The 20,666-nt window shown below is 45.3% G+C and overlaps 2 protein-coding genes across 8 annotated transcripts in view; one reads left to right on the top strand and one right to left on the bottom strand.

Annotated features, from left to right (window-relative positions):
• The window catches only part of lpp (LIM domain containing preferred translocation partner in lipoma), a 467,959-nt gene that overhangs the window by 179,397 nt on the left and 267,896 nt on the right, over positions 1-20,666 (top strand). The window lies entirely within an intron of this gene.
• Positions 1-20,666, bottom strand: part of LOC144694055 (B-cell lymphoma 6 protein homolog) — a 396,731-nt gene that overhangs the window by 326,426 nt on the left and 49,639 nt on the right. The window lies entirely within an intron of this gene.

The raw sequence follows: 20,666 nt of genomic DNA, 5'->3' as shown, positions 1-20,666 counted from the left end.
TATTTCCAAGTCAGGATAGTGAGTGAATTGGAGGGGAACTTCCAGGTGGTGGTGTTCCCATCTATTTGCTGCCCTTGTCTTTCTGGATGGTAGTGTTCGTGGGTTTGGAAGGTGCTGTTGAAGGAGCCTTAGTGAATTCCTGCAGTGTATCTTGTAGATGATACACACACTGCTGCCACTGTGCGTTCGTGGTAGAGGGAGTGAGTTTAGTGAGCTACTGCAACGCAGTATAATTAACACTTCTAATGGATTGTGTTTGGTCTCTCACAGTGAGCTCTGGTGGCTGCATGTTTGCTTTTTGCTTCAGCTGATCCGTGTGTGTGCACTTGGATTGGGTGTGATGTTCCCTTTACTGGAATAGCCTGTCAACTCTCATTGTCCCAGTTCATGCAACCAGTGGCTGCGCAAGCAAATCACTGGGAGGTTTGTGAAAGGATTTGTGAAAGATTGTGGCCTAGTGCCCCCTCCCTGATGCCCCTCAGCATTCAAGGACGCAGCCATCAGTGCTCACAGCCTTGTCCAATTCGAGCTTCGCCAATTTTCGAGCACTCTTCCCTATCTGTGGTTATACTTAACTCTTCTATCTTTGTCTTTTTCACTATCCATGTGTCAATCTACCATTGACTTTCTCTTTCATTCTTTGTGCTCTTTTTCTCTCCCTCTCTGTGTCCTTGTCACTGTCTATGTGTCAGTGACATTGTTTCTGCTTGTTTGTGTGTGTGTTCTGTTGTTGTTGGAAGATGTTGGGTGTCGTATTCTTAGTAAGAGATCCGGCAGGAAGCAAACATGCCTTTTCAAAGTAACTTTCATTTTACATATTCAACTTTGTACAGCATTAAAAAACACCAGAACAGAACCATTGTTTCTCTCTCAGATTCTCCTCATTCTCTTCTGTGTGACATCATTATACATATCTCCTTACACACATGCTAAGTAGCTATTGTTTGAGTTGTGTTGGAACTAGCCCTTTACTCTACATCTCCCCCCAAGTCTTTACCTCTACATCCTATATACACATCCTCCCACACGTGTAACTCCGTGACTTCACCGTCTCTCTGAAAGAGAAATTTACCCAGTGTCAATCCCCCACCATCTCCCCATAACTCTGCACATTCTTCCTTTTCAGATAATAATCCAATTCTCTCTTGAATGCCTCGATTAAACCTGCCTCCATTACACTCTCACGGGAGTCCATTTCTGATCCTAACCAATCGCTGTGTGAAAAAGCTTTTCCTCATGTCTCCAATTTTACCAATTTTAACAATTACCTTAAATCTGTGCCTTCTGGTTCTCAATCCTTCCACCAATGGGAACAGTTGGTCTGCACTGGAGTGCTGCATTGGGCTGCATTAGAGTGCTTAAGTTGGAGTTTGTTGAGAGAGGGATTTTTAAGTGTTAATTTCGATCTAAAGTCTAATCTTTCTTTAATTTAGCAACTAACTAAAAGTTGCTCTTTGGATTGGGAGAAGGTTAGTTGCAAAACTAAGAGGTTAGTTGCAAAATTAAAGCACATAGGATTAGGGGTAATATATTGGTATGGATTGAGAATTGATTAGCAGACAGGAAACAGAGAGTAGGAATAAATGGGACATTTTCAGAGTGTTAGGTGGTGACTGGGGGTACCAGAGGGATCAGTGCTTGGACACCAGCTCCTCACAATATCTATCAATGATCTGGATGAGGGAATCAAATGTAATATTTCCAAGTTTGCTGATAATACGAAACTTGGTGGGAGTGTGAGTGGTGAGGAGGATGTTAAAAGGCTTCAAGGTGATTTAGGCAAGTTGAGTGATGGGAAAATACATGGCAGATACAGTATAATGTGGATAAGTGTGAAGTTATCCACTTCAGTAGAAAAAACAGGATGGCAGAGAATTATTTAAATGATGATAGATTGGGAAATGTTGATGTACAAAGGGACCTGGGTGTCCTTGTACACCAATCACTGAAAGTAAACATGCAGGTGCAGCAAGCAGTTAAGAAGGCAAATGGTATGTTGGCCTTCATTGCGAGAGGGCTTGAGTACAGGAGCAAGGATGTCTTACTGCAGCTGTACAGGGCCTTGGTGAGACCACACCTGGAGTATTGTGTGCAGTTTTGGTCTCCTTACCTAAGAATGGATATACTTGCCATAGAGGGAGTGCAGCGAAGGTTCACCAGACTGATTCCTGGGATGGCAGGATTGTCGTATGAGGAGAGATTGGGCTGACTAGGCCCTGTATTCACTGAAGTTTAGAAGAATGAGAGGCAATCTTATTGAAACATATAAAATTCTGACAGGGCTGGACAGACTGGATGCAGGGATGATATTTCCTCTGGCTGGGGTGGGTCGAGAACAAGGGGTCACAGTCTCAGGATACGGGATAGGCCATTTAGGACTGAGATGAGGAGAAGCGTCTTCACTCAGAGGGCGGTGAACCTGTGGAATTCTCTACCACAGAGGCTGTGGAGGCCAAGTCACTGAATATATTTAAGAAGGAAATAGATAGATTTCTGGACTCTTACAACATCAAGGGGTATGGGGAGAGAGCGGGAGAATGACATTGTTAGAGGATCAGCCACGATCATATTGAATGGTGGAGCAGGCTCGAAGGGCTGAATGGCCTACTCCTGCTCCCATTTTCTATGTTTCTCCCTATTTACTCTGTCCAAACTCCTCATGATTCTGAAAATCTCTATCAAATCTCCTCTCAACCTTCTCTTCTCCAAGGAAAATAGTCACTATATCTCCCATCTATCCACGGAACTAAAATTAACATCCAGCCCTCGAAACTTTCCTGATAAAGACAAAAATCTTCACTCACCCAACTCTCTCTCTCTCTATTTTACACTCCTTCCTCTTCCTCCCTCATTGTCCATTATTTCCCTCTCTTTCCCTTTGCCCTTCTCTCTCTTCATCCCCTTTTTCTCCTTCTTGTATCCTCCTTTAGCCTCTCTCTCTTCTCCCCACTCTTTCTCTCTCCCCCTCGCCCTCTTGTTCTATTTCCCATTTCTCTCTCATTATGTCTCTCTATCTGTCTCCTGCTTCTCACTGCTGCTGTAACTCTGATACTCTCTTAGTTCCTGTTCTGCTTTCCTTTGCGTTATCTTTCTTAATTTCACTCTATATGTCTCTCTCTTCCTTTCTCTATCTATTGGATCATCTCTGATTTTAATGGCTCTGCCATTGGCAGCCTGCTTCATCTACCTGGGCCCTGAGCTCTGGAATTTCCTTCCTAAACCTCTCCACTTCTCGTTCCTTCTTCAAAGTGCTCCCTAAAGCCTACCTCTTTGACCAAATTTTCAATTACCTGTGCTAACAGATTTCTATGAGGCTCAGTGCCAAATTTTGTTAGATCATGTTCCTGTGAAGCATCTTGGGATTGTCCCCTACAATTAAACTGCTTTCTTATAGCAAGCTGTTCTTGCTCTCTCCTCCCCCCTCTCCTTCTCCTTCCCCTTCCCATCTTATCCTCACCTTTCCTTCCTCTTTCTCTCCTATTTTTTTTCCTTCATTGACTGGCAAGCATTTATTGCCATACCTAATTGTCCTCAGCTGAGTTCTTTGTTCATTGCTGTGGGTTTGGAGTCACATGGAGGCCAGACCGGGTAAGGACGACAGGACATTCATGAACCAGATGCATTAACGACAAGACTGTCGATTCATCGCAGAGACTGATTTTTTAATCCCTGGTTTATTTCATTAATTCACAGAATCACAGAATTGTTACAGCATAGAAGGAGGCTGTGTTTGGGCTGTCATGTCTACACTGGCTCTGTGAAGGAGCAATATGCCTTTCCCTGTAACCCTGCACACTCTTCCTTTTTAGTTAATAATCCAATTCCCTGTGGAATACCTTGAAAGACCCTGCCTCCAGCACAGTCTCATGCAGTGCATGCCAGATCCTAACCACTCGCTGTGTGAAAAAGTTTCTCCTCATGCCTCTATTGCTTCTTTTGCCAATTACCTTAAATCTGTGCCCCCCTGGTTATTGATCCTCATCCCTGGAATCATTCTCATGAATCTTTTCTGCACTCTCTCTAATACCTTCATATCCTTCCTAAAGTGTGGCATCCAGAGCTGGACGCAATACTCCAGCTGAGGCAGAACCAGTGTTTTATACAAGTTTAACATAACCTCCTTGCTCTGATACTCAATGCCCCTATTAATAAAGCCTAGAATACTATATGCTTTATTAACTGCTCTCTCAAGCTGTCCTGCCACCTTCAATGATTTATGCACATATACACCCAGGCCCCTCTGCTCCTGCATCCTCTTTAGAATTGCACCCCTCTGCGTTCTTTCTACCAAAATGAATCAACACTTTTCTGCATTAAATTTCATACACCTGTTCCAGAAACTTATTTACGTCCTTTTGAAGTTCTACACTATCCTCCTCACAGTTCACCGTGCTTCCAAGTTTCATATCATCCGCAAATTTTGAAATTGTGCCCTGTGCACCTGGGCCTCGGACATTAATGTCTATCAGGAAGAGCAAGGGCTCCAATTGAATTTAAATTCCCAGTGGTGGGATTTGAACTTGTGCTTCCAGATCTTTAGTCCAGGTCTCTTGATTACTAATCCAGCACCGTGAAACCACGCTGCTGTTCTCCACTGTCTCCCCACATATTGGAGCAGTGAAGCTTCTAAAAGGATCACTATTTTTACTCCCATGTCATTATTTTGATTGTTGGATCTAAATGTTGGTGGATATTGTCTGGCAAAGTGCTGTTTAATTTTATTGCAGGCTGCTCGGCAGAGTTGGATTGTATTCCTGTTTCTGTGTGATACAAGAGCTGAGTGCTGTCTGACACCAGGCCACATTCAGTGTATCGGGCATTTGTATGTAAATGGTGCAGCTAATGGTTTAAATATGTGCACAGAGAATTCTTAAACTCTGCAAATAGCTGGGATCAAGTTTTTTTTTGACACTTGACACCCAAACAGACAATGAGATGCTTTTTGGAAGTTCTGAGAGTTCTCATGAATAAAATTGCATTTCTATATCACCTTTCACGACCTGGGGGCGACGCTGACAATGAAGAAATGCGGCAGCCAATTTGCACACAGCAAGATCCCAGAAACAGCAATATGAAAATGACCAGATAATCTGTTTTTAAGCGTGTTGGCTGAGAGACAAATATTGGCCTTGATGCCAAGGAAAACTTTCCTACTGTTCATCAAAATCGTGGGATCTTTTACATCAACTGAGAGTGCAACGGGAACAAAACAAAAACAGAATTGCCTGGAAAAACTCAGCAAGTCTGGCAGCATCGGCGGAGAAGAAATCAGTCAACGTTTCGAGCCTCCATGGCCCTTCGGCAGAACTGCAGCATAGTTTCAACAAGGGAGAAATATAAATTGGTTTAAGGTGGGTGGGGGGGAGAGACACATTGAGGGTGTGGCGTGAGCAGATAATCAAAAGATGTCAGAGACAAAAGGGTCAAAGAGGTGTTGAAGGTGGTGGTCTTTGTCTGAGAAAAGTGCTAATTAAGAATGGAATACAGGATATTCAAAGTACAGCTCTAGTGGGGGTGGGGTGGAAAGACTAAGGGTTTTAGTTTTAGATTTAAAAATAATGGAAATAGGTGGGCAAAGAAGAATCTATATAAATTATTGAAAAAAAAGGGGGTGGGGGGGGGGGAAGAAACGGGGTGGGGATGGGGGGAGGGGGAGTTTAAGATCTAAAGTTGTTGAATTCAATATTCAGCCCAGAGGGCTGTAAAGTGCCTAGTCGGAAGATGAGGTGCTGTTCCTCCAGTTTGCGTTGGGTTTCACTGGAACAATGCAGCAAGCCAAGGACAGACATGTTGGCAAGAGAACAGGGTGGAGTGTTAAAATGGCAAGCGACAGGGAGGTTTGGGTCTTTCTTGCGGACAGACCGCAGGTGTTCCGCAAAACGGTCGCCCAGTTTGCGTTTGGTCTCTCCAATGTTGAGGAGACCGCATTGGGAGCAACGAATGCAGTAGACTAAGTTAGGGGAAATGCAAGTGAAATGCTGCTTCACTTGAAAGGAGTGTTTGGGCCCTTGGACGGTGAGGAGAGAGGAAGTGAAGGGGCAGGTGTTGCATCTTCTGCGTGGGCATGGGGAGGTGCCATAAGTGGGGGTTGAGGAGTAGGGGGTGATGGAGGAGTGGACCAGGGTGTCCCGGAGGGAACGATCCCTACGGAATGCCGTCAAGGGGGGTGAAGGGAAGATGTGTTTGGTGGTGACATCATGCTGGAGTTGGGGGAAATGGCGGAGGATGATCCTTTGAATGCGGAGGCTGGTGGGGTGATAAGTGAGGACAAGGGGGACCCTATCATGTTTCTGGGAAGGAGGAGAAGGCGTGAGGGAGGATGCGCGGGATATGGGCTGGACACGGTTGAGGGCCCTGTCAACGACCGTGGATGGAAAACCTCGGTTAAGGAAGAAGGAGGACATGTCAGAGGAGCTGTTTTTGAAGGTAGCGTCATCAGAACAGATGCGACGGAGGCGAAGGAACTGAGAGAATGGGATGGAGTCTTTACAGGAAGCGGGGTGTGAGGAGCTGTAGTCGAGGTAGCTGTGGGAGTCGGTAGGCTTGTAATGGATATTGGTGGACAGTCTATCATCAGAAATTGAGACAGAGAGGTCAAGGAAGGGAAGAGAAGTGTCAGAGATGGACCATGTGAAGATGATGGAGGGGTGGAGATTGGAAGCAAAATTAATAAATTTTTCCAGGTCCCGACGAGAGCATGAAGCAGCACCGAAGTAATCATCGATGTACCGGAGAAAGAGTTGTGGGAGGGGGCCGGAGTAGGACTGGAACAAGGAATGTTCCACATACCCCATAAAGAGACAGGCATAGCTGGGGCCTGGGTTTAATGTCCCATCCGAAAGACATCTAATAAACTGAATATGCTATTCTCTTGAGCTAGAAACGCCTTTTTGAAACCTGGCCAAGATGTCTTCAATTTGTCAGAGTTAGTGTTAATGCTCATGACGAGATGTCAGGGCAGGGTGAAAGGAGTTCAGATATTGTTTATGTTAGACTCTGCAGCTGTCAGGTAGCCCAGTGTTGTGTACTGCAAGCACATTGCACAACCATTCACCTTGCTCGGTCAATACGAGGGCTGATTACATGTGTTTGTGTTGGCTCCCAGGCAGGATGCCGGGTGTATAACTATCCACTAATTACTATAATCAGGGTCACTAGATGGAGAAGTAATTCACAGTAACCTTAGCAACTGCATGAGGATAATATGAAATGACCGAAATGTGTTCAGGGAAATGAAGCAATGGAGAGGATTCTAAAGGAGGCAGACTGGCTACTGGGGCTAGGATTTCATAGTCCCATTTGTATAGAAAATAAACAGGAGAGAGAAACTCATTTCAAATTGATCTCAGCCATTTATTTAAGGATTTCTTTGGTTTATAAGGAATTTCAGCTCTTGAGGCATTGGGACAACGCCAAGGGAGTTGCAGTATCATTACGGGTCATTTATTCATTCTGTTCCAAAAGCTAAAGGCAGTGGAGATCATTTACTCCAGGGAAAGAGGTGGAGTTTCCCCACCGCTGATGCTGTGTTGGGGGTTGCTGTCATCATTTGTGGGGTATCCCTTCAAGGAGACGTTGTCTTCATCGTGCTGCCAAATGGGAAATATTGCAAAAATGAATGTTGTTTTTAAAACTCTCAGTTATAAACAGTTTACCAAAACCTTTCTTGCAACTCTCCAAAAGGAAAGGCAATTATTTTTATAAGCACCACGTCACCCTGCTCCCTCCCACTCTCCCACACACACACCGCTACCAAAAACATATCAAACAAGTTCACAGCCAATGACTTACCTTCAACTGCAATCACTGTCAATGTAGCCTGGAATTTGGATTTGAGTCTGCAGGCCATTTTAATTGTTTTGCACGGCCGTCCATTTGCGGTAATTTAAAGGGGCTCTGATTTGTCCAGAACCGTGATCAAGGACACTCAGGTTGCTGCCTGGCCACGTGGCTTAGAGAAAACATTGGTCACTGTTGTTATTTGGACTATATACACCGCAAAATCCCACAAAAATAACGAGATGTATTTACTGCACTGTCAGAGAGTCAGTACTGAGGGAGTGCTGCACTGTCAGAGGGTCAGTACTGAAGGAGTGCTGCACTGTCAGAGGGTCAGTACTGAGGGAGTGCTGCACTGTCAGAGGGTCAGCACTGAGGGAGCGCTGCACTGTCAGAGGGTCAGTACTGAGGGAGTGCTGCACTGTCAGAGGGTCAATACTGAGGGAGCGCTGCACTGTCAGAGGATCAGTACTGAGGGAGCGCTGCACTGTCAGAGGGTCAGTACTGAGGGAGTGCTGCACTGTCGGAGAGTCAGTACTGAGGGAGTGCTGCACTGTCAGAGGGTCAGTACTGAGGGAGCGCTGCACTGTCAGAGGATCAGTACTGAGGGAGCGCTGCACTGTCAGAGGGTCAGTTCTGAGGGAGTGCTGCACTGTCGGAGAGTCAGTACTGAGGGAGTGCTGCACTGTCGGAGGGTCAGTTCTGAGGGAGTGCTACACTGTCAGAGATACCTTGTTTTGGATGAGAGGTTAAACTGACGCCCCCTCTCATGAATGTAAGGATAACAGGACACTATTTGAAGAAGTACATGGGTGTTCTCACCAGTGTTCTGGCCAATATTTATCCCTCAACCAATAGCTTTAAAACAGATTATTTGCCCATTATCACGTTGTTTGTGGGAGTTTGCTGTGTTTGTTAGTTGCCATGTTTCCTTCAGTGCAACTGTGACAACACTTAAAAAAATTTCTAAAGCACTTTGTGACATCTTGAGGGTCTGTAAGGCACTACATAAATGCAAGTCCTTCTTTTCTCCTTTGCTTCTTAAGTTCAGACTGCAACTCTTTTCTAGATAATTGAAGATTGGAGCATGTTCTGCCCTTTCAGTGCTGTAGAAACTCTCTGACCACCTGAGGAGTGAGGCTGTGCCCCCTCCCAGGACTGTGAGCTACGCTAACCTAGTGCCTGCAGAGATGATATCACAGAAATGCACAGGGGATCTGGCAAGGGCTTGTGGTTCAGCTTATTAGTCAGTTTGCACGTGTGACATGATAATCAACAATTTGGATTCTGTCATGCCATCTCTGCTTAAGTGGGCCTGGACTGATATTCTGGTTCTGCGAGGACTGAGGGGGGTTTAATCTTGAGCTGAACGGTTTGGCCAGCTCAGCTTATTCTGTTCTTTGACGATAATGTGGTTTCGGATGTTTAATGTGCTACATTGAGTGATGTTTCCTGGATGTTTTCCATAAAACTAAAAATAACTAGAGGTCACTGGTAATGACTCAATTCAGGAAATAAAACCATATACAAGCTCTCTTCCTGAAAACCTTGCACAGGATCGGTTGCAAGAGGTTTCCGGCCACTTGCCATGTTTGAGCAGCTCTTTGAAGGGTAGAGAGTATAGGTCAGTCCTAGAGGCACAGGCTTTGGAAACTACAAGCCCTTGTAACAATGCTAGTTATGAAAGACCTAGCGCCCAACAACCAAAGGCTGGGCTGAGAATTGTGTAACGCCCGGGAACTTAAAACTGTTGGGGTTGGGTAATTACAATTGGATTTGAACTTTAATATCTGTTTCAAGTGCAAAGGTATGTTTAGGGCAGCAATGTCCATGAGAACAATGGTTCTCAAGAAAACTTTTCATTTTTAAACATTAAAGGAGCTAGATTCTGTTACAGGAGACTGGATGGGTCAGTGGCTTCGATTTGACCTCTGATGCAGAATTATGCCTAATAAGAAAGATGCTGCTGACGTCCTTCATCTTACACTCATTGGGACAAACACAAGAATGTCAAATTTCAAAAGATCACAACAATTTATTCTACAGGGGAAAAGGGCGCAGGTTGGCTGGCAAGACAATTAAGATTGGTCGAGGGAGCTTGGGAAGGCGATAGTCCCCCATTGCTTTCTACATGGCAACACCCTCAACCAATCAGAGTCAGACCTATGAAACTCATTTAGAAATTCTCAATTGAGCCCTGGCCTCAAAAAGCTTTTTGGGGGAAAGAGTTTGAGATTTCCACAAACCTTAATGTGGAGAACTCTTTGCTGACATCACCCTTGAGCAGCCTGGTACTAATTTAATATTATGCCCCCTTGTTCTCTATCACACTGCACAGAAATTGGGACTACACTCAGGTTGCCAATCAGCCAGGTAAATACTCATAGGGCAGAGCGACCCAATGTCATCTGCGCTCGCACGATATTTCGGTTGGTGGGTGCACGCAAAAGTTGGTAGCACACCCGCCGACAATTAAGAGGGCAATTAAGCCCATTAACGGAGCAATTGACTCTGATTTTTCGTGGTCCTTCCAATGTTCCGGTTGGCGAACGGGCAAATCGGCCAGGCGGCCTTTACAGTTTTCATGAAACCTATCCAAGGGCGGGATAAGGTTTCCATTATGAAATAAAATAAAAATAAAAATACGTGGGCAGCATTTTTATCATCCATATTTTTAGGTGCCTGATCCTGATGCTTAGACATTTTTTCCGGCTTTTTGAAACTTTATTTGATGGTTTTTAGGGCCTGCAGCTTCCTGAGGCAGCTCTCTGCTTTCAGGGAGCTTTCTCTCAGCGCTTGCCCGGGTTGACATCGTCGCCCACCCTCTTCCCGCCCCCACCCCAGCGGAGCTGAGCTTTTTAGCAGGTGTTTCGGGCCGGCTGGCCGTTAATTGGCCAGCCATTGTGAAATTGCAGTTGGGGCTGCTCGCGGTCAGCGGTCTATTGCCGGCTGACCCCAGGCCCATCAATCGCGCCCGCCCACCGAGCTAAAAATTCAGACTATTGTGCTGCAGCAGGGGTGATCTTCCAAAATTGGGACTGAGGCACATTGACGGTAATTTTAACAACGTCCATTGGCTGGGAATCAGATGGGTTCAGACCACATGCCTCTCTAACACCCCCCGGATCCACCTAACAACCAATCCCATACCAATCCCAAACTAATCCCATTGTCCCACCCTTTCTCCGTAACTCTGCATAATCCCAAACTAATCCCACTGTCCCACTCTCTCCCAATAGCCTTGGATCAACCCCAAACTAATCCCACTGCCCTGACCTCCCCCGACAATTCTGCATCTTCCTCTGCTTCAAATTTTTATGAAGCTATTCTTTAAAAGATTCGATGTTCCCTGAGGCAAAGCATTCCATGATCCAACCAAACTCTGTGTAAACACATTTCTCCTAATCACGTCCCTCACTCAGTGACAGTACAGGTTTGAGAACCCCTCATGTTTCTTCATTCATTCTATCAAAGCAGTTTTTTATTTTATAAACCTTTTAAATCCCCTCTGCATTAACCCTAACCTAACCCTAACCCTTTTAAATTCTCTCTACTGCAATGGGATAAGTCCCAATAAGGGCAAGTCTTTCCTCATAACTCTATCTTCCCATCCTTGGCATGACGCTGGTGAATCCATGCTGTCAACTCTAATCCTAACCCTAACCTGTCTGCTCTAACCCTAACCCTAACCCCAACTCCTAATGCCTAACCTTACACTGTCTGCTCTATCCCTAACCCTACACTGCACACTCTAATCCTAACCCAAACCGTACACTGGCTGCTCTAACCTTAACCCCTAAACCTAACGCCTAAATGCCTAATCCTACCGTCTGCTCTCTGTTATTTTAATCTCTTTTCTATGGTGGTTTCTATTTGTGACGGAAACAATTTATATGCTCAAGGCATCCAAAACTGCTTGACAACCAGTGTACACCTTCCAAAGTGGAAGCAGAAACATATAGAAACCTTTAACAAAGTCTCACAAAGAGTAAGAGAATGGATACCCAGAGAATTTGTTTTGGTGATATTGGTTGAGGGGTAAATATTAACCAGGACACTGAGCATCTTAAAGGAGGAGAGAGAGAGACTGAGAGGTTTAGGGAGGGAATTCCAAAGGTTAAGTCTCAGGCAGCTAAAGGCACAGCTGCCAGTGGTGGAGCCAAGGGATTGGGGGAGTCATACTGTAGGATTCACATGCAGGGGGCAGAGAGCAGTTTAATGCAGCCTCAGAGAGCTCTCCACAGTGGCCTCTGTTTTGCTTCAATATGAAAGTGAAGTTGAGGTCGAGGAATTGCTATGATCTTATCAAAGGGCCATATGGCTCATTTATGCACCTATTTCTATTCTTCAAATTGTGCTGTGGGATCTTTTACATCCACCTGAAAGCACAAAAGGGCTGAGACTCAACTCTGCAAATTTCAATGAGGTATTGTAAACATCTGGATCTAAGTATGAAATCATAGAATTTTACAGAACTGAATTAGGCCATTTGGCCCATTGAGCCTGTGCTGGATCTTTGAAGCAACTGTCCACTCAATTCATTCCCTGCTTTTTCCAATACCATTTGATTTTTAAAAAATCTATACTAGGGATGTAACCCTTGGATTTTAATCACCTAGTCTCGGGGGTGCGTTACAGATTGGAGCCCTTGGTCAACGAGGAGGTGAGGCTGGGAGATTCCTGGCCAATCATGGTCCTTGTCTCCAAAAATTTACTGAACTTTCTCTATGACCACAGCTCCAACCCCATACTCTGGTGTTTATGTGTGAATTATATTTTGAGGTTCCTCTGTCTCCATTGGGCTGCATCTTGGAAACAGCCCTGGGCAACTTGGGTGTGTGTGTTTTGTTAAATGTTATGAGCTTTGTGTGTCATATGGTGGCTTTTGTGGGCTTTTATCATCACAATGGGTCAGAGGTAAAGGTTGATATGAGTTGGGAATAATGCATAATGAGACTAAGGGAGGGGCAGATGCTGAATACCAGTCAGATTGAGGCACTACAGCAACAACAACAACTTGCATTTATATAACACCTTTAATGGAGTTAAACATCCCAAAGTGCTTCACAGAAGCGATTATCAAACAAAATTTGACACCAAGCCACATAATGAGATAATGGGTGACCAAAAGCTTGTTAAGAGAGGTAGGTTTAAGGAGCGTCTTAAAGGAGGAGAGAGGTGTCAGCTGTGGCTCAGTTCATAGCACCCTCGCCTTTGAATCAGAGGGTTGTGGGTTCATGTCCCACTCCCGGAAACCAAGAACTGTGATTGTACTCGAAAGAGTTGCAATCTGTGACTGTTGATAACTCGAAAGAGTTTAAAGGAGGAGAGAGGTGTCAGCTGTGGCTCAGCTCATAGCACCCTTGCCTTTGAATCAGAGGGTTGTGGGTTCATGTCCCACTCCTGGAAACCAAGAACTGTGATTGTACTCGAAAGAGTTGCAATCTGTGACTGTTGATAACTCGAAAGAGTTTAAAGGAGGAGAGAGGTGTCAGCTGTGGCTCAGTTCATAGCACCCTTGCCTTTGAATCAGAAGGTTGTGGGTTCATGTCCCACTCCCGGAAACCAAGAACTGTGATTGTACTCGAAAGAGTTGCAATCTGTGACTGTTAATAACTCGAAAGAATTTTTTTTTTTTAAAGGAGGAGAGAGACAGAGAGGTTTAGGGAGGGAATTCCAAAGCTTAAGTCTCAAGCAACTAAAGGCACAGCTGCCAATGGTAGAGTCAAGGGATTGGGGGAGTCATACTGTAGGATTCACATGCAGGGAGCAGAGAGCAGTTTAATGCAGCCTCAGCGAGCTCTCCAGAGCGGCCTAATTAATGTTTTGCACAGAGCAGTACTTCCTTACTATTATATGCAACGTAGAAACCCAGGATCCCACTTTCCCTTTGCATGATCTGCTGTATCTGTACCTGCAACTCTCTCTGTGTCCTCACTCTGGTTCAGAATCTTGTTGTTCAGGGTAAATTCCCTTTAACAGTCTGTTTCATGACATGCATCTTGTACAAATTTATTGAGGGTCTAGAATGAGGGGCCATAGATAGAAGATCAAATGTAAGAGACTTTGAACAGAGAGCAGGAGAAGCTTCTTCAGAGAGTTGTGAGGTGGTAGGATTCACCACCACTGTTATTGGCCGAAGTCGAAACAGTCTCAACATTGATGATTAGATTGGGGTGGGGGAATGGTAAAGGAGAGAGTTTAAAGGGGTGTAATTGTGGTTAGAACTATTGGTTTGTGTGGAGCCTAAATGCCAGCATAGACTTGGAAAGATCGAATGGTGAGTTTTTGTGGTGTAAATTCAGAATGTTCCATTTAAAAACAAGATGTTTTGGACATCTGAAGTCGTGATGACTGGATTTGACCAAGAGGGAACAGGTTAAGTGCATGTGGGGACTCAGAAATGTCTCTGCTCCTGTGACACTTTCTCAGTGTTGCAGCTATCAGTGCTCACTGAGGGGTGTGTTGGGGAGATATTCAGACACACCTGGTCAAATCATGAACATACTGTGCCTCATTGTTTTGTGCAAATTGCATTAAATGAGATGTTTCTAGGTTCTGAACAGAACAATAGTACAAATAATGTATCCAAGCAATTAGTGAGGAATGAGGTATTTATATAAGATTTAACTTGATTCAAATTGTCTGTTGATTTTAACTGATAAATTTTTTCCCTTCAAAAGCTCAGTTTTGTTTGCTTGATTTCTGTGGCTGGCCCACTATAACAACTTTCAGAGTTGACAGCTGGGGAACTAATCCCTTAAAATGTAACTGAACAAGTAAATCTTTCCCAAAGGGAGCTCCATAAATAACTGACCAGGGAGTGTGAGAAGAGTGAACCTTGTCTTACTGGTAAACCAGTAAACATACATTCACCAGATGCCCATCACTGAGGAGTGACTGATTTACATTTTAGGTACCAGGTACAATCTGTTGAAGCCATTCTAGCAGAAACATTTTCACTCACTCACTCACTCACTCACTCACTCACTCACTCACTCACTCACTCACTCACTCACTCACTCACTCACTCACTCACTCACTCACTCACTCACTCACTCACTCACTCACTCACTCACTCACTCACTCACTCACCCACTCACTCACTCACTCACTCACTCACTCACTCACTCACTCACTCACTCACTCACTCACTCACTCACTCACTCACTCACTCACTCACTCTCACTCACTCTCACTCACATGCACTCATTCACACATACACAAACTCGCACTCAATCACTCACGCACGTGTACACACACGCACACTCATTCATACAAACACATGCACGCATTCATTCACATACACTCACTCACTCACATGCACACATGTGCACACACTCACACACACACGCAGGTACTCACACTCAGGCACGTGCACACACATACACACGCACACACATGCACACTCTCATTCATACGCACTCACACACACTCAGTCACTCACATGCCCACACACTCATTCATAGACACGTATATGCATGCGCACACACACACACACACACACACACATACACACACACTCATTGATAGACAACTCACTCACTCACTCACTCACACACTCACTCATACACGCATCCACTCACTCACATACATATACACACACACTCATTCATAGACACATGCATTCATAGACACACACACTCATACATGCACTCACTCACACACACACGCTTATACATGCGCTCACCCACAGACCCACTCACACACCAACTTACACGCACACACACAGGCATTCATAGACACACACACATTCACACACACTTACTCATTCACGCACTCACTCGTACACATACACATTTGTTCATACACCCAAACACGCATGGACACACACACACGCATTCATTTATATATACACACTCACATACTCACACACACTCACTCGTACACACACTCATTCTCACAGATACTCACTCGCACACACTCATGTCCACATACTCACACATACTCTGACACACATGCATTCTCACGTTTCCACACACATTCACACTTACTCGTGCACACACATGTATATTAACATTTACATATACACACACACATGCACACATTTTTTTTGTACATGTGTAAGTGTGTGCATGATCATAAAGAGGTCATTCACAAGATGAAGGAACAGAAAGGGAAATCAGATTCGAAACCCAGGCATCTTTATTATTTCAACGTTAGCTATGACTCCCCTCTGATTCAGAATGATACTGTTTCAAGCTCCATTCCAGAGACTTGAGCGCATAATCCTGGTGCAGTACTGAGGGAGTGCTGGACTGTCGAGGTGCATTTCTGAGGGAGTGCCACACTGACGGAGGATCAGTACCGAGGGAGTGCTGCACTGTTGAGGGGCAGTACTGAGGGAGCACTGTACTGTCAGAGGGTCAGTACTAAGGGAGTGCCACACTGTGGGATGGTCAGTATTGAGGAAGTGCTGTACTGTCGGAGGTTCAGTACTGAGGGAGCACTGCACTGTTGGATGATCGGTATTGAGGGCGTGCTGCACTGTCAGAGGTGCTGTCTTTTAGATGTGATGCTAAACCAATATCCCTTCTGCCCTGTCTGATGCTATTTGTAAGAGGAGCAGAGAGTAAGATCTCCTTGATATCCTTGCCAACATTTATCCTTCAACCGTTATCACTAAAAGCAGTTTATCTGTTTGTTATCACATTGATGTTTGTGGGATCTTGCTGTGTGGAAATTAGCTGACAGACTTCCTGCAATTGCAACAGTGACCACCTTTAAAAGTACTTCATTGATTGTGAGATACTTTGGGATGTCCCAAGGCCGTGAATGGTGTTGTGGAAATCCAAATCTATCCTTTTTCCTTTACTTTGCTAACTTTAGTTACAAGTAAATAAATACAAATTCTTTCTCAAGGAAGGATTGTAATGTGGTTACTGTGCTTATAGATGCTCTCACAGTGCAAATGTGATGCGCACGGTGCAGTTGGGGTTAACATTTGAAGGGTTTGGAGGGTGGGTGAAATGGAAGTTGCTGGAGGCTGATACCAGTATTAAACACAAAGTTCCAATGCACAGTAGACCAGAGTCTAGTTACTGTTTACCCCCAGGGATAGATTTAGGGAAGGGTTTATATTACCACTGAGTTTGCTTTGCAAATTGCTATAGTTGTTGTTTTAGGTTGGGATAGTGAGCACCCTGCTGCATAGCACCAGGTTAGGGCAGAATCAGGAAGGCCCCAAATCATGTATTCTGATCACCCTTGTGCTCACTGACCGACACTGGCTCCTGGTCCAGCAACATCTTAATTTTAAAATTCTCATCCTTGTTTCCAAATCCCTCCATGTCTTCACTCCCTCCCTATCTCCGTAAACTCCTGAGCTCCAGATTTGCCAGATTTTAATCGCTCCACCATTGGTGGCTGCGCCTTCAGCTGCCTGGGTCCCAGGCTCTAGAATTCCCTCCCTAAACCTCTCCACCTCTCTACCTTCTTAAAACAATCTCATTGACCAAGTTTTTCTCCATCTATCCCAATAACCCTTGATGTGTCTCAGTGTCAAGTTTTTGTTTGGTGTCTGCGTGATGTTTTTGGAGACATTTTACCAAATTAAAGGTGCTATATAAATGCAGGCTGCTGTTGATGGGGATCCTTTGCTGTCATTTACTGTGGTGTGATCTTTTTCAGGTAACTTGTGGTGGTGTTTGTCCCTGATCAGAGAACAGAGGGTGGAGGGGTTACTGAATTCAATCTTAGTCAGACAGTGACAGCGATCACCCGGAACCAGTATGTGTGTGGGGGAGACAGGAGGAGAGATTCTGCCCTAACCTGGTGCTATGCAGCAGGGTGCTCAGTATCCCAACCTAAAACAACAACTATGGCAATTTGCAAAGCAAACTCAGTGGTAATATAAACCCTTCCCTAAATCTATCCCTGGGGGTAAACAGTAACTAGACTCTGGTCTACTGTGCATTGGAACTTTGTGTTTAATACTGGTATCAGCCTCCAGCAACTTCCATTTCACCCACCCTCCAAATCCTTCAAATGTTAACCCCAACTGCACCGTGTGCATCACATCTGCACTGTGAGAGCATCTATAAGCACAGTAACCACATTACAATCCTTCCTTGAGAAAGAATTTGTATTTATTTACTTGTAACTAAAGTTAGCAAAGTAAAGGAAAAAGGATAGACTTGGATTTCCACAACACCATTCACGGCCTTGGGACATCCCAAAGTGTCTCACAGTCAATGAAGTACTTTTAAAGGTGGTCACTGTTGCAATTGCAGGAAGTCTGTCAGCTAATGGAGGGAGCCTGCATTGGACAAGCTTCAGCCATTCATAGCGGGTGTTGAGCAGCCTGATCAGTGCTCGTACAAGGACAGTGTGGGTGGCTCACCCCCCGAATGCTTCCTTCCCAGTCATTCACCAGACTGACCGCCCCCTCTTCCCCCACCCACCCCAGCACTATCCCCTGCTTTAGTGGCCTCAGCCCATGAAGGGGCTGACCCAACCTCTCCCCACTTGTCCCACACCCTCCCGAAATGTCAGATCCTCCCACCACCCCCCCACACCTGTCAGACCCTCCCGTTTCCCCACCTGTCGGACCCTCCCCCCTTCCCACCTGTCAGACCCTTCCCACCTGTCAGACCCTCCCCTTTCCCACCTGTCAGACCCTCCCCCCTTCCCACCTGTCGGACCCTCCCCCCTTCCCACCTGTCAGACCCTCCCCCCTTCCCACCTGTCAGACCCTCCCCCTTCCCACCTGTCAGACCCTCCAGTCTCCCCACCTGTCAGACCCTCCCCCCTTCCCACCTGTCGGACCCTCCAGTCTCCCCACCTGCCCTCTGTAGGGACAAGCTGTGCATGCCCACCCAATATATTTCACTGAGGCCAGGGTCATCAGCAAGGGGAGGGGAGGAGAGGGGAGGGGATTGTCCCACCAAAGCCTGCGCCAATCTGCGTACGAAATTTGATAGACTTTCTAAATAAAATCAAGAGGGGTCTAGACAGGGTAGATAGACCTAAACTGTCCCTAGAGGGCTCAGTTTTAAGGTAATTGACAAAAGAAGCGATGGTGTCATGAGGAAACACCTTTTTATACAGGGAGTGGTTAGGATCTGGAAGGCACTGCCTGAGAATGTGGTGGAGGCAGGTTCAAAAAAGAATTGGAATAAGTATCTGTAGGGAAAAGATTGCAGGGCTATGGGGAAAAGGTGGGGCAGTGGGACCAGGTGAGTCGCTCTTTCAAAGAGCTGGTACAGATAGGACAGGTCGATTGGTCTCCTGTGCTGTAACCATTCTGTGAATTTATGATTCTTTGCATTGTGTGCAAGCAGAACAGTCTCCCTCCTACAAACTCTTTAAGCTGTACTGCTCCCTAGTGACAGGCGGTAACACATCTCTTCAGCCCAGAGATCGCAGGAACAACTGGACCCAGCATTCCTGATTCCTGATTCCTAAACACAAGAATGTGTTCCCCTCATTCCTTCTCTACCATCCACCACCCCTACCCCTCTCACTCCTTCATCCCAGAATTGAAGGGATTGGGATGTGGGGAAAGCTTGCTGATCTTGGGTATTTTCTCTCTTGAAAAGAAAGCTGAGAATGAATCCGATAGAAGTGTTTATAATTATGAAAAATTCGGATGAATTGAATCTAAATAGATCTTCTGCAGTTTGTGGAATTTAGCTCGAGGGTGACATGCACAAACTATGGACAATGAAAGAAACTGGAAATTGCAGGAGGAAATGTTTTCCTGAAAGGAACAGTATGAGGAACAGATTCCAGGCACAAGCTGTGGAATATGAAACCTTAATGAGTTTCTGGAAGGAATGAGACGGGATCTTGTTAACAAATGGAATTTATAGTTATGAACTATTCACCAAAGAACTAGTGTGCATAGGAGGGCTAGATGGGCTGAAGAGAACACTGTGGATAGGAGGGTTAGATTGGCTGAAGGCGATATTGTGGATAGGAGGGTTAGATTGGCTGAAGGCGATATTGTGGATAGGAGGGTTAGATGGGCCGAAGACAATATTGTGGATAGGAGGGTTAGATGGGCTCAAGACAATATTGTGGATAGGAGGGTTAGATTGGCTGAAGGCAATATTGTGGATAGGAGGGTTAGATGGGCTGAAGGCTGCCTGAATGAGGCTGTTACTGTGTGACAATTAAAGCAAAGTCGATTTCCCATCTACCCTGGAATGTGCACAGTTTGGGAAAGCATACACAGGAGGAGGGAGCACACAATGCACCTGGCACCTACCTCAAAGGGAACCAGCACAGGCAGGTTGCGAATCACAACCCCTACAGTACTCCCACAAATTGGGGAGCTTGGATTTTTAGCCCATAACTTGGAATATTCAGCTGACTCACCAAATTCCCATTGTTTAGTGGATACTCTTTGCAGACACAGTTTTCAATGATTATAACCTGGATTGTGCAGCTTGAACAGGCTGTGAAAGCAGATTCGATAATAACTTCCAAAAGGGAACTGAAAGGATCCCTTAAAAGGAAAAGTGTTCAGGGATATGAGGAAGAGCAGAGGAGTGAGACTAATTACATAATTCTTTCAGAGTATCAGTACAAGTAAGATAGCTGAATCAATTCTTTCATGGGATGTGCGTTGCTGGCTAGACCAGCATTTATTGCCCATCTCTAGTTGCTCTTTGAGAAGGTGGTGGTGAGCAGCCTTCTTGAACCGCTGCAGTCCATGTGGTGTAGGTACACCCACAGTGCTGTTAGGGAGGGAGTTCCAGGATTTTGACCCAGCGACAGTGAAGGAACGGCCGATATATTTCCAAGTCAGGATGGTGAGTGACTTGGAGGGGAACTTCCAGGTGGTGGTGTTCCCATCTATCTGCTGCCCTTGTCCTTCTAGATGGTAGTGGTCATGGGTTTGGAAGATGCTGTCTAAAGAGCCTTTGCAATTGACACAGGGT

Source organism: Cetorhinus maximus, chromosome 19 (genome assembly GCF_964194155.1).
Source record: "Cetorhinus maximus chromosome 19, sCetMax3.hap1.1, whole genome shotgun sequence".
Lineage (NCBI taxonomy): Eukaryota > Metazoa > Chordata > Chondrichthyes > Lamniformes > Cetorhinidae > Cetorhinus > Cetorhinus maximus.
The sequence above is the reverse complement of the archived record's forward strand: the minus strand, read 5'-3'. Positions and strand labels throughout refer to the sequence as shown.